This window comes from Galleria mellonella, unplaced genomic scaffold (assembly GCF_026898425.1).
Source record: "Galleria mellonella isolate WM207_F2 unplaced genomic scaffold, CSIRO_AGI_GalMel_v1 utg23, whole genome shotgun sequence".
Taxonomy (NCBI): domain Eukaryota; kingdom Metazoa; phylum Arthropoda; class Insecta; order Lepidoptera; family Pyralidae; genus Galleria; species Galleria mellonella.
The window spans coordinates 614,467-620,466 of record NW_026442045.1 but is presented as its reverse complement, the minus strand read 5'-3'; positions in this window follow the sequence as shown (position 1 = coordinate 620,466).

Genomic DNA, 6,000 nt, shown 5'->3' with positions numbered 1-6,000 from the left:
GGAGACAAGTGGGGGTAAAGGGTTTGTTAGTAATGGAGTTTGATAGCCCTATTGCTAGCAATATGCCCTATTAGGTCGACTTCTACGTGATTCCCCCTGGAAACCATCGTGAACAATTCTTGAATTTGTCACGATGGGCTAACTGACCTGCTTTATGCTCATCTATCATCACTCGCTGGTGCCCCGCCGGTGTATACCGATAGCGAGGGCGGGGTTACCATTCCATTATCACCCATTAAAAAAAATAGGAGACAAGCGTCAGAGATATGTATGTACGAGGTTTGTCCGGAAAGTACGTATAAAAGTTTTTTAAAAATTTTATTTTACAATTATTCAGGTAAATCAATTTTATCCCCTTCAAAGTACTCCCCCTGTGACATAATGCACTTGTGCCAACGCCGTTTCCACTGTGAGAAGGCTCCTTGAAAGTCCTCTGGTTGTAGGTTTCTCAGCTGCCCCGTCGTAGCTTTTTTTATCTCATTTATGTCCCCCAAATGCCGCCCCCGAAGTACCAATTTGGTTTTTGGGAACAAGAAGAAGTCACACGGGGCCAAATCCGGCGAATAGGGGGTGTTCGGTCACCGTAATGGAATTTTTACTCAAAAACTCACGGACAACAAGAGAGGTGTGGGCAGGGGCATTGTCGTGGTGAAGAATCCAACGCCCCTCTCGCGCCAATTCTGGACGAACTTGTGCCACACGAGCTTTGAGGCGTCTGAGCAAATCGACGTAGAATTTTCCATCAACTGTCTGGCCTGGAGGGACGAATTCTTGATGGACAATCCCCCGAACATCGAAAAAAACAATCAACATTGTCTTGACATTTGAGCGGGATTTTCTTGATTTTTTTGTTCGTGGTTCCCCGGATGTCTTCCACTCTTTGCTTTCACGGCCATTCTTGCCGAGTTTCGAGAGAAACTTGATTACGACGCGCTGCTCTTCAACGGAAGCGGGCTCCATGCCGACGGGGTTTCGTTAAGAGGTAACTTCACAGATGGCGTGACAAGCCAGTTCGCACCGCACGGCGGTCAGACCAGAACTGAAGCATTATTAGGGACATAAGGAAGGGGTCCTGCGCTTACCTGGCCTCCCCACTCCTCTTTCTCGCATTCCAGAACACTTTTATACGAACTTTCCGGACAGACCTCGTATGTAGAAGTATCCACTTTACCTATAATGATTTGTATTACAGTAAGTATTTTATAAGTACACTATGCCTACAAATTTTATATTAGGTATAATAATATAGAGCATAAATGTAGGAAATTATGATCGCTAAAATACCGTTATTGCTGCAATGTGTGGATAGGAAATAATGCAGGTGTTGATACAATATTGTCACGGGCTTACCCACAGGAGACTCGAGCAAACACTGCAGCTTGTATATTTGCATGTACTGCTACTGTACAAACCAAATAAGAGTGGACCATACCGTATTAGTAATAGAGTAGAAAAATGTTGCAAGGAGAAATCATGTTGTGAAGCTTGACGAATTATTTACAAAAGGGTCAGAAGAATACAGCTATTCGTTTTTCAATGGATAGGCGTTCCCGCTATACAGGATTGTGTCAATTGTATCGATTGTGAAGAGCTTGCGATTAGATTCACATAACTAGAGGCGTTTGCTTTGCGCCACGTAACGGGAATGAATGGGTGATTGACAATGTCCCGCTGTGAAGTGATTGATGGATTTTTTTATGATGTATGTGTGGTCTATATAAGTGAATTTTATTCAGTTGTTTCCGGGAATTTTGTTGATGATGTTGTCCGAAGAGTTTGCCTGAAACTGGCGTAAACCTGGAGGTAAACTTATCTCACTATTAGGCGAGACCATCGTATTAACGACACCCCGTGGGTAAAGGGATTGTTAGTAATACGGACTATCACTCCCATTGCTAGCAATACACCCTATCAGGTCGACCTCCACGTGGTCCTCCCTGGAAATCATAGTGCAAAATTGCAGATGTATTCATTACGATGGGCTAACTGACTTGCTCCTTTATTCTTACCTATCATCACTCACTGGTGCCCTGCCAGCATATACCGTTAGCGCAGGCGGGGTTACCATCCCATTATCATCCATTAAAAAAAATACGAATCCCGGGAGGGGGGGGGGGGGGAATGTTAGTAATGTTATTGCCCATTGCCAGCAATATATATTCTGATAGGTCGACCTCCGCGTGGCCCCCTGGAAACCGTCGTGCTGACAGGGAGTGACAATGACGAAGAAAAAATTGGACCAAGGAAAAAAATTTATAGACAGCGATACTAGTCGCGTTTTACTATTAATGCTTCTGTAAATCTTAGAAATGAAAATAAAACAGCGTCACCTGTGAAATAGTATAAATTATAGCACGACCTTGTTAATTGAACAATGCTAATTAGATCGAAGCATAATAGTTTCCTGGTAGAAGTTTTAATATACTTAATAAGATTTGATTAAAGAATCTATTTTTTTTAACATTTTTACGTAATTAGGAGATTTTTAAAATAAAAATACACATATTTTGTAAATGTTTTTGTTTGTTTTCTAAGACTTATAGAACCATTAATAGTATTCGCGACTAGTATCGCCACCATTTTTTTTTCCAATAAGCCAATTTCTTCTTCGACATTGTCACCCCCTGAAAATACTATTTAATTTTGAAAGTAGACGTAGACTTAAATATTTAGATATTCCGACTTAGCCCCTTATTAAAAAATGAAACTTCCTACACATGCAATTTAATTAAGTGTTAACGTATTTTGTTACTTTCTTTAAAATTTATTATTAAATTCATAAAACCGTCCAGGCTCTCATAAATCTAATTTGTCTGTGCTTTGAGCATCCTTCTACACCTGATAATACAAAAGGTAGAATATAATTGGGTTATGATAAAAATATATACTTTTGTTTAATTTATTTAACTCTCTTGTGGCATTTACTACACATTGTAGTCACATGAAAGAATTTTTCTTTATAGAAAGAAAGACAAATTAGATATTATATAGACATAGGTCAATATCTAATTTGTGACAATGTCTTTGCTGCGCGCTATCATGAACGTTAATGACTTTAAAGTTTGTTTATAGTTCAGTTTTCTTAATAGTCACCTATGAGAACTTCTGTTTTATTTACATAATTCATCTACTATTTACATGCTATTTTTTTAATGGATGATAATGGAATGGTAACCTCATTCGCGCTATCGATATACACTGGCGGGGCACCAGTGAACTATGATAGGTGAGGATGAAGTAAGTCAATTAGCCCATCGTGATGAATTCAACAAGAATTGTTCATGATGGTTTCCAGGGGGAACCACGTGGAGGTTGATCTAATAAGGCATATTGCTAGCAATGGGAGTATCAAACTCCATTGCTAACAAACCATTTTCCCCCAATTATATGCTATTGGATCTATTTTACTATAAGAGTTCCGTCACACACGTGTCCAGATAATGGCGGCGGCGCTGTGATAATGGCCACACGTGGCGCACAAATCTAGCCTCCGATGGGGAGCGACCTGACTACCCGAGCCTTGTTTAGCTCTTCCAAGGCTCTAAGGCGAGTCAACATCAACTCCATCTCGCGTCGTAGATCGCCATCCAGGGTGCGGTCTTTATACCTACTGCGTCGTTGACCTCGGTTACGATTGCGAACACATTGAAGAACAATGACAACTGAGTAATGTTAATTGAAGCAAATTTGTTATTTATTAAGTCGTATAAAAAGAAGATTTAAGAACATGACGATAATACACAGTTACCCACATATATGTACGATTTTATATACATATTTGACGGTGAAATATGACACTAATAAACATGATTTACTAGTATACATCCGTGATTTTGTCTGTGTGAATGGAACATGATATAAATAATACAGACTCATTTTGATTTTGGTTATATGATAGAAATATAATATTATGTTTACCTACTTATTTGATTATATAAGTTTTTTTTATAGGTGATAATGAAAAAGTAACCCTACCCGCGCTATTGGTATACACCGGCGGGGCACCAGTGAAGGATGATAGAAGAGGATGAAACAGATCAGTTAGCCCATCATGACGAATTTAACGAGAATTGTCCACGATGGTTTCCAGGGGGAACTACGTGGAGGTTGACCTGATATATATTGCTAGCAATGGGGCTGTCAAACTCCATTGCTAACAATCCCTCCCCCCTGATTATATATATATATATATATCATTAGGTACATATTAGGTGGATATCTTCTTATTTTTTTATATTACTGATTAATTTGTGTATACCAAGTACTTAATGATGATGTAAATATGTAATTAACAGTAATTGTCTGGGAGGAGAAGAGATTGTTAGTAATGCAGTCTACCAGACTTATTGCTAGTTTTATATACTATTAGATCGACCTCTACGTGGTCTCCCCTGAAAACCATCGTGCTGAATTTCAGGTGTATTCATTATGATAGGCTAACTGACCTGCTTTTTCATCCTTACCTAGCATCTACCACTGGTGTCTCTCAGTTATCGTTTATTAAAACAAAACATTTTAAAACAGTAATTGTCTACTGCTAAATGTTTACTGGAATAAATATGGGTTATCATTATTTACATCAAGCTAAAAAAATATCGTAAAAATGTTAGAAATTGCATTATATATACTATAATCTGGGCAATTATAAATTATCAGTCAGTTTACATTGTTGTTTGTAATAAATAAAACAACATTAAGTAATACATTTATTCATTATATAGTCAATTTTAAAGCATATACTGAAACTATTAATAAAATGAAAATATACACGGTAGTGCTCATGTCTACAGGCGACGGTATGTACATTAAAAATGTAAAAAAAAAAAAACACTGATACCTTCAAATTATTTTTAGTTATCTTCGTCAATTAGCCTTTGATGACAATGGCTGCAAAAATTAGTAGTCATCATTGCCTTCAATTCTCTGACCTTCTTCTTTAAATAAGTCGATTGTATTGACAAACGAATATCACTCATTTTTTTTTCGTTCTCTGCTCTGTTTTACAGCAATATTATTTATTTGCCGTTGTGTTCGATATACTCCGTTAGCTGCTTCATTTGTCTGAGTAGTTCTTTTCATTTTTGGGTTATGTACTATCAGCTTTCCACCATTTACTTCCGTTAACACTCTTAAGGCGTCTTTTTCAAATTTTATGTATTCTGCATCATCTAACAATGACTCCGTGTCGCATACCTGTGGTTCCATTGATTCTGGCGATGGCAACGCTGGATTCGGTAGTAAACGAGAATACCTCGCTGAATATTCCCTATATTCACCATATGTTTGGACCCCTGGAACGTAATGTTGCACTACGGGGACATTACACTGCTCGCACTCGTAGTTCAAGTGAGTAAGTGATGTTGAGCCTAACAATGGGCTATCAAACACTGCCGGGGTTATTTGATCTCTTTTTGGTGTGCTCAAATCTAGAACACCTTCTACGTATGGCTTCCACAGTGACATTTCGAGAATATTGTTTAAAAGTAATTTGTAAGATGCCTGCTAAAAGTATAGTAAGTGTCGAACAACAACTGCCGAATGCTCGATGTTGAAAGGAATACCGTACAGGTCGAGCTAAATAAAACCGTTTAAAAACATCGATGTTGTAACATCGATGTTGCTGTATGAAAAATATCGTAACATCAAAGTTAACGAATCGACAATCGATCATCGATGTTACTCATGGCCTCACGCACGACCAATGCGACGTATGAAACAAATTACGTATTTGATCGTTTGTTGGTAAAATTTTATGTTTATTTAAAAATACACTAATGGAAAAAATTAAGAGATCAATAAAAAAATTCTAATTTTGAAAATCACTCAATAGGCTGTAACTTGGAGAAAAATCATCGTAGAGAAATTTAAAAAAAGTAAATTGTAGCTCTAATTATCTAGTTTTTGAGTCTAAACTCGATTTTTTTTTATTTTAATGTTTTTTTCGGGTAATTTTGAAAATAAACCACTGACAAAAAAGTTTAAATGTTTTTGGACTTATTT